We start from the raw sequence: 13,127 nt of genomic DNA on the forward strand, positions 1-13,127 counted from the left end.
GTACACAACGGTCATGTAGCTCGGATGTTTGGCGTAGAACAAACCCACACGAGCACAGGCCACGCACACGCACGCGGCACGCACACGCACACGCACAAGCACAGGTCACGCACACACACACGGCACGCACACACACACGCACAGGCCACGCACACGCACACGGCACGCACACGCACAAGCACAGGTCACGCACACGGCACGCACACACACACGCGCAGGTCACGCGCACGCACAAGCTCAGGTCACGCACATTCACACACAGAGGTCACGCACACGCACAAGCACAGGCCAAGCACATGCACACGTCACGCACATGCATTAGCACAGGCCACGCACGCGGACACGTCACGCATACGCACAAGCACAGGTCACGCACACGCACAAGCACAGGCCATGCACACGCACACGCACACGCACGAACACGGTATCGTCAATTTTTGACAGTGATTCATAAACACAAGTTTACGATATTTACATTTAGTACTAACTACTAAATGACTTTATCGCGCGTATCCAAACCATGGGCTAATTACGTCTGTAACCCAATCACCCCTCGTGACTCAATCACCCCGGGCCACCACTCGGCACCGTGCCCGGGGAATAATCCCGCGCAAGCATCATCCCGCCCTTTGTTAGTCCGTCATTCGCGAGCAGCCCTTCCCCAAGTACACACGTGTGTCACTGTATCTAATCGCTTTCCCATTTTACGTTTCCTTTGTACCCAGTCGCGAACGTTTCGCCGATTACGCTTTGAATACCACCTATTCCAACACTCGCCGTATCGCATTTACACAATCGCGACCGTTTCGCCGATTACGCTTTGAATACCATCTATTTCAGCACTCGCCGTATCGCATTTATTCCGCTCTACTCCCGAACTTCACCCTCGGGACAATTTACGCTTGTGGAATACCAACTCACCACCCCGACTTTTCGTGATGCCTCCCAAGAGAAGAGCAACCGTCAACCACAAGCTTGTGAGGGGAGCCAAGCAGGCCAGGACAACCAGAAGACAAACCCCGGGAGTACACATTGTACAGGAGACAACAGCTGATGGTGAGTCTGCCAATTACGGAAATATCGAAGGTGGCAACAGAATTAACGTACAATCGGCGCAGCTTGTAAATGCCGCGCAGGTTGCCAACTCGGCTACCCAGGTAAACGAGCAACTGGGAAAAATACTCCAGTTGCTGGAACATTCAGCGCCCGGCCCGGTTAGCGCAAACCAACAGGTAAGGCTTGGTTTTAGTTCTCCCGCCATTTCGCCCAACATAGGGAGAATCCCCGATGCGCACAACGAGGCCGACGGTGACGCGGCCCCAGCCAATCACATCGCTGGATACGGGGATTCCCTTTCCTTCCGTGCGGACGGAATAGACGCGCACGTCAAACAACAGGTGAGGGAAAAAATCTGGCGTGGCGAGTATGTCGACCTCGGCACAATACTACCAAACACCGAGGGAAGTCACGAGGACGGTACCATTACCATGGCGTATGACTCCTCAGGTAAGGTAATTTTTAAACCAATAAAACAGCAAGCAAAGCGCCTGTCCCTGGCAAGCTAGACTTCAGCTTTCCACATTTTCATGTGTACTTACGTTAGTAGGCACTCCGAGGTCCGCACAACCCAGGGGTTGCTGTCCTACATGGAAACCATAAGAACGGCGGCACTTCGATTCGGGGGGGATGCCTGGTCAACCTACGACCAACAATTCCGACACAGAATGTCAAGGGACCCCTCACGACGCTGGGACAACATCGACGGGGAGTTGTGGCTGAAGTACATGGTAACACAGCCGGTACTACAACCAGAATCAGGCGGACGGGGCGCAATGACACGCGTACAGGGGGACATCGCCAGTCAGGTATGCTGGGATTTCAATAAATTTGGCTGTAGCAGGGTCAACTGTAAGTACACTCACAAATGCGGTAAGTGTGGCAAACATTCCCATAGCTCTAGGACCTGCTTTCGAGGGAATGGGGTCCAACCGACCCCATACAAGCCCAATCAGCCCTTTCCTAATAGAAAACCAGCCGGCAAGGCAGGTAAATTCAATGGCCCCTTCCCCCGTGGATCTCAATGAAATGGCACCCTGGTTACGCCAATATGCTAGGGTCAATTACAGAGATGCAAATTATTTATGGGTAGGTTTTAGCTTTGGCTTTAAGCTCGAGTTCCAGGGAAGCCGCACGGGTCGCCTGGCACGAAACTTGCGATCAGCCACACACCAAGATACGGCAGGCTACGTGAAACAAAAACTACAAAAGGAAGTCGACCTTGGCAGGATGGCGGGCCCCTTCAAGGACACCCCCCTAGACAACCTCCAAGTATCCCCAATAGGCCTGGTGCCCAAGAAGCAGCCAGGATATGGTCAGCACCTGGGTAAGCATGCGGAGGAATTCCGTCTAATTCACCATCTATCCTATCCCAGGGGTAAATCTATAAATGACTTCATAGACACAGAGGCCTGCTCCGTTGTGTACGCCAGATTTGATGAAGCTACCCAGATGGTGCAACAACTGGGAAAGGGAGCATTACTAGCAAAATTCGACATTCAGTCGGCCTTTAGAATTATACCAGTCCACCCATCCGATTTCGAGCTGCTAGGCATCAGATTCGAAGGTGAGTTCTATTTCGATAAATGCTTACCATTTGGCTGCTCCATATCTTGCGCCATATTTGAAACGTTTAGTACCTTCTTGCAATGGTGCATGCAATCGCATCTTCCAACGTGTCCGGTCATGCATTACCAGGATGACTTCCTAACGGGGGGCACAGCAGGCACCAGTCACTGCTCAGACAACCTCAACGGATGCGTGAATACACTTGAACAGCTTGGGGTTCCTATTGCGCACGACAAGACGGTGGGCCCCACAACCAAACTGACATTCCTAGGGCTGGAAATCGACACCATTGCAATGCAGATCAGAATCCCAGAGCCCAAGATCAAGGAGGCAACAATGGAAATCCAAGACATCCTGTCAACAGGTAACATCAAGGTCACAAAAAGGGCCCTTCAGTCCCTCATAGGCAAGCTTAACTTTATGTGCAGGGCTATACCAATGGCAAGGGCATTCAGCCGCAGGCTAATCGATCTGCTTAGCAAAGGTAAGCAACCATTTCACCACATTAGGATTACCAGCTGGGTCAAGGAAGACCTACAAATGTGGTTAACATTTCTTACGAGTTATAACGGCATTTCAGTGTTTCAGGACCAACTATGGGTGGATAGCGATTTCCTCCAGCTGTTTTCAGACGCAGCGGGTGGCGCCGGCTTTGGGGCCTACATGCAGGGCAAATGGTTTAACGGCGCATGGCCACCCCGGTGGGTGACGGATGGAACTACACGGGACTTGACGCTCCTGGAGCTGTTCCCCATCACACTGGCCATCCAAATCTGGGGCAAGCAACTCGCAAACAAAAAGGTCCTCTTTTACTGCGACAACCAAGCCGTCGTAACAATAATCAACAAGCAGTCAACCAAGGCCCCCAGAGTGATGAGCCTACTCCGTCGCCTAATCCTGCAGTGTCTCCGATATAATATTATGTTTAAGGCAAAGTATGTATGTTCCACTGCTAACACTATTGCCGATGCTCTCTCGAGGTTTCAGCTCAAACGCTTCCGAGAGGCAGCACCAGCCGCGGACCAGAACCCCACACCTATCCCGTGCAACATATGGCTGATCTGAGGCAGGAAGCCGGCAGACTCCTACAACAATCTCTGTCTACTAATACATGGGCCACTTACCAAACAGGCATCAATGCCTTGCACCAGTTCCGGTCCGCACACCAGCTACAAGAGGTGTGGCCAGTCCCGCTGGATCAGGTCGTAAACTTTATTGCTTATCTGTCAGTCACTCACCACTCCTCTAACACAGTCAAGACTTACATTGCAGCGCTGTCTTCACACCACAAATTCCACGGGCTCACCGACTGTACAAACCATTTCCTGATAGGCAAGATTGTAACCGGCTTACACAAATCAGCGGGCCGACCAGACACCAGAAAACCGATCACTGCAGATCTGCTGCAGGTAGTAACCAACAATCTGCCTCACGTATGCTCATCAGCATATGAAGCCAGGCTGTTCAAGGCAGTCTACTGCACAGCCTTCTTCGGTTTCTTTAGGGTTAGCGAACTCGTCCAAACTGGACCCTCAAAAACAGGTTGCGCCATCCAGAATTTAAGCTTCTCGGGCAACCCCCAGCAGCTTTCAATCCATTTACCACACTCAAAGTCTGATCAGTACAGGATGGGGACAACAGTTACAATGTCACCTATACCAGGTAATCCGCTATGTCCGGTAGTCGCCATCAAGCACTACCTGGAGGCGCGCCCCTCCGGCCCACAACATGCATTCGTCCACTTTGACCATTCCCCCGTTACAAGGTACCAATTCCAGGCACTCCTAAAAAAGGCCTTAGCACACAGCAACATAAACACGGCCTGCTATTCTTCGCACTCCTTCCGCATTGGGGCAGCCACATCAGCAGCCATGAACGGGGTGCCTGAACACCTCATACAACAATACGGCAGGTGGAAATCAGATTGCTACAATGCTTACATACGCCTACCAACAAATTCAATGTTGCACAATTAAATCAAATAGTCTTTCATGGTACTTACTACACTTCTTATTGTTTACAGTTTGGATGGTGGGATCCAGCTACATGGCCAGGGCACGGCAGTACTTGCTCCTGAAGGGCACCAGCCCGAACCAACCGAGGATGCTATGGCTGGCACGAGGGGGGATGAGGTGGAAGGAGCTGGACACCATTCTGGATGCACAGGTCAAGGCGACACGGCGCAGCCCCAGAGCCCTCATCATTCACCTGGGCTCCAACGACCTGTGCTCGGTCAAAGGCAGCCAACTCTACCTTGACATGGTGGCATCAATCCTTCGGATACAACTCCAGCTTCCTGACACCAAGATCATCGTATCCTCAATGCTGCCCAGGCGCTACTGGCACGATGCCAGGGATCCACGAAAGATCGAGGGGATGCGGAAGAATATCAACCGCCGACTGACCAACCGAGTCAAAGAGCTCGGCGGTACAACAGTGCCACATCCCCAGATCCTGGCATCTGACAAGACATGGTACGCCTGGGAGGGCGTCCACCTCAGTGACAAAGGACTGTGTGTGTTTACGGACAATTTATTGCATGCCCTGGCGCTCGTTTTGCGCCAGTAAGGATATTATCTCCACAGGTTAGTGTTTCCTTTCAGTGCATAAGCAAGCCGGGCAACAATGCTATCTCCGCGTATCGCGTGGCCGTGGGTGTGGGGTAGCACTCTGGTGCTTTGTGGCGGGGTTCTTGTGGGCTACACTGCTAGTAACAAATTAACTTGCTTCCAAATTAATACTCGTGCTTAAGGCTACCTGCTTTTCAGCGGGAACCTTTCCGGGGTTACCTGCTTCTCAGTGGGAACCTTGTCTTTCCCGACTTTTCAGCCGGGGAATCGTAGAATAACATACGTTGGGGCAAACAGTTGCCACGTATATGGGCCCGGCGGCGGAAGTCGTCTTGTCAAGCGGTAGCTGACAGTTGGGTCCGCGGCGGGAGCCGCACAATGGTTTTGCTAATGGGGCCGGGCAGTGTGATCTGCTTTGGCCGGCTACCTGGGGCCGGGCAGCGGCAGTCTGACTTAGGCCAGCAGCGTGGAGCTGCTTTTGGCAACGTGGGAGTTGCCAAGCAATGGTAGCGTTTAAATATGCTACCGTGGGGGCCGGACAGCGGTAGCAGTCTCAGGCCAGCAGCGCTAGCTGCAATCGCCGTCGGCCACGCGCGTGGCCATGGCAACGGTAGCATTTTTGGTATATACAATTAGCAGCTAAGTAGCCCACTAGTACCTGCACACCCTCGGCCATTTAACCCAATCTCATCTTCTGTTTTATTACAGGCACGGGCACCAACGGCTCGGTGGCCCGTGCCTCTCCTTGGCATATCGCGGGATAATTACATTTAGTACTAACTACTAAATGACTTTATCGCGCGTATCCAAACCATGGGCTAATTACGTCTGTAACCCAATCACCCCTCGTAACTCAATCACCACGGGCCACCACTCGGCACCGTGCCCGGGGAATAATCCCGCGCAAGCATCATCCCGCCCTTTGTTAGTCCGTCATTCGCGAGCAGCCCTTCCCCAAGTACACACGTGTGTCACTGTATCTAATCGCTTTCCCACCCACCCACCCAGCTTGCCACTCCTTTTTCTTTCCTTTTCAGCCTGACGTGTCCTCTTCACCTGGAATGCTAATCACTTCTTTTCTTCAGCGTTTATTCTATTACAGGTACCAGCAGAGCGGATTGTATATATGTAAATAAACCTGTACATATGTAAAATAGGTTTTCAGAGCGCTTGTATATATGTACATACTTCTAAACGATTCTGATATATGTAATTAAACATGACTTCTTAATAGCTGTATATCTGTACATATGCAATACCTGTCTCAACAATAAACTATGTCGAGGTGTGCGGGGTTCTTGTGGGCTACACTGCTAGTAACAAATTAACTTGCTTCCAAATTAATACTCGTGCTTAAGGCTACCTGCTTTTCAGCGGGAACCTTTCCGGGGTTACCTGCTTCTCAGTGGGAACCTTGTCTTTCCCGACTTTTCAGCCGGGGAATCGTAGAATAACATACGTTGGGGCAAACAGTTGCCACGTATATGGGCCCGGCGGCGGAAGTCGTCTTGTCAAGCGGTAGCTGACAGTTGGGTCCGCGGCGGGAGCCGCACAATGGTTTTGCTAATGGGGCCGGGCAGTGTGATCTGCTTTGGCCGGCTACCTGGGGCCGGGCAGCGGCAGTCTGACTTAGGCCAGCAGCGTGGAGCTGCTTTTGGCAACGTGGGAGTTGCCAAGCAATGGTAGCGTTTAAATATGCTACCGTGGGGGCCGGACAGCGGTAGCAGTCTCAGGCCAGCAGCGCTAGCTGCAATCGCCGTCGGCCACGCGCGTGGCCATGGCAACGGTAGCATTTTTGGTATATACAATTAGCAGCTAAGTAGCCCACTAGTACCTGCACACCCTCGGCCATTTAACCCAATCTCATCTTCTGTTTTATTACAGGCACGGGCACCAACGGCTCGGTGGCCCGTGCCTCTCCTTGGCATATCGCGGGATAAAGTCGAAATCATACAATGGATTGCGATTTGTCATGAACGTGGACACAGTTTTGTGGCTCGTATATACGAACCCACGTAGTATTTGACATTTGTACCGGTAGGGCAACGTAAGTTTAGAATATGAATATGTGTATGCAAAGAACTACATGTATTTTCGTTCCACAATTGACATTGAATGAGACACGGTTTTTAAAGATAGCATCATTAGTCACGTCTGATTTATTCCGTTTGACTATCGTTTTCAAGCCTCTTTCAGATACGTCATTAGGAGAGTACTTATAGCGTATAGAGTAGCTACATGAATGTAATGAAGCAAACGTTACTGCTGGAACTAATCGCCCCTTGCGGCATTATATTATATGTGAACAGTTCAAGATGTATTATAACAGAATAGCTTGATTTGATTGATAGGACGAGGTACTGGCGTCATTCGGAGACACTTGGATATATAATGTGACCATGGAGTACGCCAAATGTAGCTACTCGTCCTCGTTAACGAAGGCATAATAGGGAATTTCGTCGGATTCATTTTCATTTGGGTCACTGATGCGTCAAATTTGGAAAAGTCCTCCACGTGTCTACCATAATTTGTTTTGTAAAATTTACTAAGACTGTGGATGATATAAACCTGATCGAAGAACTATTGAGCAAAAGTCAAAACTCTTAGAAAGCATCGCAGAAAGAGCTTGCTCGTTTGTACATCAAATGTTGTGAAATGTTGAAAGGCTGGAGATGCTTGAATATTTCCCGACATTAATGCGGGGCGGTCGGGTAGCCTAGTGCTTAAAGTGTACGCTCGTCACGCCGAAGACCTGGGTTCGATTCCCGACATGGGTGCAATGTGTGAAGCCCTTTTTTGGTGTCCCCCGCAGTGTTATTGCTGGAATGTTGCTAAAAGTGGCGTAAGGCCTCACTCACTCACTCGACATTAATGAGATGGTATGCCTTTAAATTTTCCGACCCATTAAGATCCTGGGTAGAAAAGGTCTTCAGCAACCCATGCTTGTCGCAAGAGGCGACTAACGTGATCGGGTGGTCGGGCTCGCTGACTTGGTTGATGCATGTCATCGTATCCCAATTGCGTGCATAGATGCTCATGGTGTCAATCACTGGATTGTCTGGTCCAGACTCGACTATTTACAGACCGTCTTCATATAGCTAGACTATTGCTAATTGCGACGTTAAAGAACAAACAAACAAACAATGTTCCACATTTGAGTATAAGGAATTGCGACGGGATGATACGTATATAGAGGTTATCACGCGAGTGTGTTTGGGGATGGTAAATATCCTGCATATGGAATAAACATTGTATTTAGCGAGCCTTGGCGAGTTAAATACATAGTGTTTATTCCTAATACAGAATATTTACCATCCCCAAACACACAAGCGTGATAACCCCTTTATCATATAATGTCACTCTTTAATTCTGTGCTTGAAAGTCGCTTTCCCTCTCTCACAAACATTACCGAAACATTGCGAGTTTTCCTAGAATGCGCGCATTAATATTTATTACGTCACAGGGTAAGTGATGTGTCAGTCGGACAGTGACAGTAGCCAATATAGTTCCAACTGAAATCTGTTTCTAATACAGTGGCGAAGCAACATATACGCAAAACAACAATTGTTTTTAATTGCCTTTTGCGGCAATCGTTCGGTCTGTCCGCTAGAGTAACTGCCCTTTGTCAAAGGGAAGCTTCTCTAACCCTAGTCTATGTGACGTCACGGCCACGGTCAGACGTTGTTGACAGTCGGTCTGTCCTGTCATAACGTTAAGAAGTGTAGTCAGATGTACACACAGCGACAAAACGAAACAAGGTAACAATTCAAACATATTTCGGCCAAATCCAACTATTTTAATTTGTGGAGAAGGTTTCAAGCCGCAGAGATCTACAGGCACAGATATGGCTACTGATCCCGCTTGGCTAGGCCTCGTGCCCTCGCAAAATTGTTTCCAAATTTACATCTCCAAAGTTGCCAAAACTTATAAAATGCTTAAGCTACGTCACATTTAGACACTGATTTTCAGTATATTAGACTGTTCTTTTGATAATGATAGCAATTATCCCTGTAGTTTATCCAGGTTCCCGATGGTTAATTCTGACTCGATCGCCGAATGACGAGGGCGACGCCATGTTTGTTTATAAACAGTGAAAGTAGTCCCTACTTGACCTTTGATATTTGCATCTCTATCCGCAAATGACCCCAACGGATATCGTTTTTTATCCGTTGGCTTTATCCTGCCGAGAAACCTACACATTATATGATAAAGGTGTTTCTTTATCCCCAACACTTCATTCAATCATTCACATTCATTCAAGCATGTCATCTTCTCTCTACAGTCTATTTGTTGCGCCCATGCTGAAGGAGCTTTGAAGTGGTATCCGATGTGGTCAAAAGTATATGGAAACCTTACATTAGAGATTCCATTTTCTCCTTGTTTCTGTAAAATGTTTTCCAATTATTGTCAAGGATCAATTGTCACAAGTCTGGATGGTGGTCATTGAGGCTTAATGGGATGACAGATATATAATTATATAGATTCTAGTCCATGTGTTGCAGACATCGAAACAGGATATACTAGTTGGTATCATTTAAATAATTCCAACTTAAGAGCTGCTCAGTGATTCTGTTACGAACTGGTCCACGAGGCGTTAAAGAGGTTTGGTCTCTAAGGCATATATGCTTCTTGAAACAAATGCGTCTTTGGCAGTTTGCGAAAGTGGTCAGTTGTCTCAGCTGTGTTTATGGAGAGTAGAGGGGGGTTTCCTAGATTAGGGGGCTGCAACAGAGAAGAATTTGTCTCCTATAGTTTCGTTCCGACCTCTGGAACCTTTAGCTTCACTTGATCGGGTGAACGTAGAGCGTGACACGGCTTGTGTATTGACAGTAGGCTCTTGGTGTAGATGGGGTAGTCAGGGTCGTTTGGTGAGTTGTAGGTGACAAGTCTCGAAACAGATTGACAGCTGAGACTTTCCTTCCATCTTGAACAGACAGTCGTCCATGAGTTAAGTCGGTTTTGAGACATCTGTAGACACTTCGCAGATGTCACTTGAGAAACATTTTCAAACCTTTCTATTATCAATGTAGATTTTAGAGACGTCCGACATGTCATCCAGATGACATTTGACATATTTGAAATGAGAAGATGACATAATGTCAGTTGATCACACGTGGATGGGTGGACATTAATGGGCGCATTGTTCAGTTGAAAGTTTGCATCGTCCTTTCTAAAATTGTTTATATGGAAATGCCAGTCATAAAATACAAATTCCCTATTTTCTACACAAAGACGAAGGTCCGTATTTATGTCACTCGTTACCTAATTATATTTGAGTCTTTCTGGTATAACTCCCCACTCAACAATTTTCCAGTTTTATGACGGCTGTCTGTAAATAACTGAGTCTGGGCCTGACAATCCAGTGATGGACATCATGGGCATCGGATACGCAATTTGGATACGATGACATGCATCAACCAAGTCGGCGAGCTTGGCCACCCGATCCCGTTAGTTGCCTCTTTCGACAACCATAGTCGCCTTTTACAGCAAGCTTGGGTTGCTGAAGACCTATTCTACCCCGGATGTTCACGGGTATCATCCGCCGTATTAAGGTACGACGCTCAGGTCTGTACCCTAACCGCTGCCTTTACTTATGTTAATATGATCTTCCTTCAGGGTTTCTCTGAATGGGGTGCTTGCAACCTCAGTACTTTTGTAAGCCAAATACCATCTGGAGCCCGGGACACAGCATACCGTTAGTCGCCTCTTGATGGCGGAAGACCAATTCTAACCCCTATTGAAACACGCACAACGCTATGATAAATGTTCACACTCATACATGCTGATGAGTAAGTGAATATCAGTGCAATAAAATGATATATGTCACAGCGGTCTGAAAACAGTCGCGTTTGGATAGGAAATACCAGAGATTGATAGCATGAGCAAATAACCATGCGGATGTCGACAGCGACAAGGAAAATTATTCGAACCACATCATTTTGTCTGGTGCTGAAAAGCGCGTTAGATTGGATTGATCACCAGGAACACTTTATAATGTAGAAAAAGGCAACCAATGACTTTTTAAGATGAGTGAGTGAGTGAGTTAAAGCTTAACGTCACATCGGCAATATTTCAGCCATATCGTGACGAAACAAAATTGACATTAACAATATATATTAAGTAGTACAAAATTCTGCCGACGAAGGGCAGTATAAAAACTAGCATATCACAGATTGTCGTAAAACTAGTTTGAATATGTTAAAAGAGGTAACTAACAGAATCATATGACAACACATTATAAAAACGGGCTATAGATCGCCACCAACTGAAGGTTGATCACCGCGCTGGGGACCATGGGGACTTACAGTACTTTTGCTACCTGCATGGACCCCAGTCGGATTTACATCATCCCTCCAGTTGTTAGCGACGACTGACATAATTTAGCCAAACATTAAAAGGACATATATGCTATGATTAAAAAGTGGAAGATATAAATATACTTTGAAAGAAGTGGTCTTACATACCCTTCCAGGGGGGCAATAATTTTACACTACGTTAACCCCCTTTGAGGATATAGCCACTAACAATCTCAGTTATTGATTTAATCAACCGATCATAAAAGGTATATTTATTTACAAAACATAACATTCAAAATTTATGAATTAAATCATTTTTTTTTAAAAAAGCAAGAATTAAATGAGAACTTTTCTGATAAAAAAGATCCTTGAGTGATGGAACTTTGAAATATTTATCCCTTGCGATGGAAAAATCAATGCAGTCAAGCAGGACATGCTTGACTGTGATTCTTTCATCACAAAGGATGCAAAACGGAGGATCCTCACCTTTTAGTAAATATTCATGAGTATATCTGCTGTGGCCAATACGACATCGTCGCAGAATGACCTCTTCAAATCTGGACTGACAGCCCAAGAAGGTATATCCGATAATTGGTTTAATTTCATGTAACCTATTTATACCTACTTTGGTGTCCCACTTCTTCTGCATTAGATCACGAATGTAAGCTCTAATAACAGGTTTATAATCACTGTATGGGACAAGAAGTGGTGTCACAGAATTGTTGAGTGCTGCTTTAGCCTTTTTAAGATGAAGACCGCCTCCGTGGTGTAGTGTGTAGAGAGTCCGCCCGCAGAGCGGAAGGTCCGGGGTTCGATCCCCCGCCGCGTCATACCAAAAGACGCTAAAAGATGGTATTTGATTTTACCCTGTCTGTCGTTCGGCATTAAGGCTAAAACGAGGACTAGTCGGCTCGGAGTCAGTTTACTGTGTCTGAGTGGGGTATTCATATTAAACTGCGGCATGGTATCTCATTGGGCTAGCACTATAAATCGACATCAGTCCAGACTAGTACAAGTAGCCACAGACACACACACATGTGCATGCACATAAAAGTGCAATAATCTTGGACGCGACGTTAAAACCTATTTCAAATCACCTTTTTATGATGGAATCAATATGTGATGCCATGCAATGAACAGCGCAACGTTTCTCTGGGCCTGAGTGAGTGAGTGAGTGAGTTGTAGTGTCACGTCCAGTTGTATTTAAGGTAGGCGTGTCAGCTCGATATGGAAAATCACGCGTCAGACGGATATGGTGCTTACAAACCTGGAAACGTAATTAAGGTCGATCTGGAATTCAAACTCACTCACGACTAGGGGACGCAACTCTGACGAGCAAATTACAGCGCCTTGGACGACCGGCTACTCTTGTCCCTCTCCCAGAGATGCAAGGTATATTAATATTTCTGAGTTGACCACACCTCCAATGGATCCTTTACTTCGCGGACGGAATAATCTTTCAATAAATAGTGAAAAGAATAATTAAATAGTACATTGAAATTTATCATCCCAAAATGGCTCCCACAGGAGATATCGCTTGGGTGAATTCAAGCGATATCTGCATTGTAAATATCGCTGCAATAAAATTGCGTCACACTGCTTTGCAGACCAATGTGACGTCATTGTTACATGACGT

General features: G+C 47.2%; 2 pseudogenes; both read left to right on the forward strand.

The window, feature by feature from the left end:
• Window positions 1-624: 624 nt before the first annotated feature.
• LOC139464814 (uncharacterized) lies at window positions 625-3,690 on the forward strand (annotated as a pseudogene).
• On the forward strand, window positions 3,681-6,038 carry LOC139464815 (uncharacterized; annotated as a pseudogene).
• Window positions 6,039-13,127: the final 7,089 nt, after the last annotated feature.

This window comes from Haliotis cracherodii, unplaced genomic scaffold (assembly GCF_022045235.1).
Source record: "Haliotis cracherodii isolate W230 unplaced genomic scaffold, xgHalCrac1.p SCAF_17, whole genome shotgun sequence".
Classification (NCBI taxonomy): Eukaryota; Metazoa; Mollusca; class Gastropoda; order Lepetellida; family Haliotidae; genus Haliotis; species Haliotis cracherodii.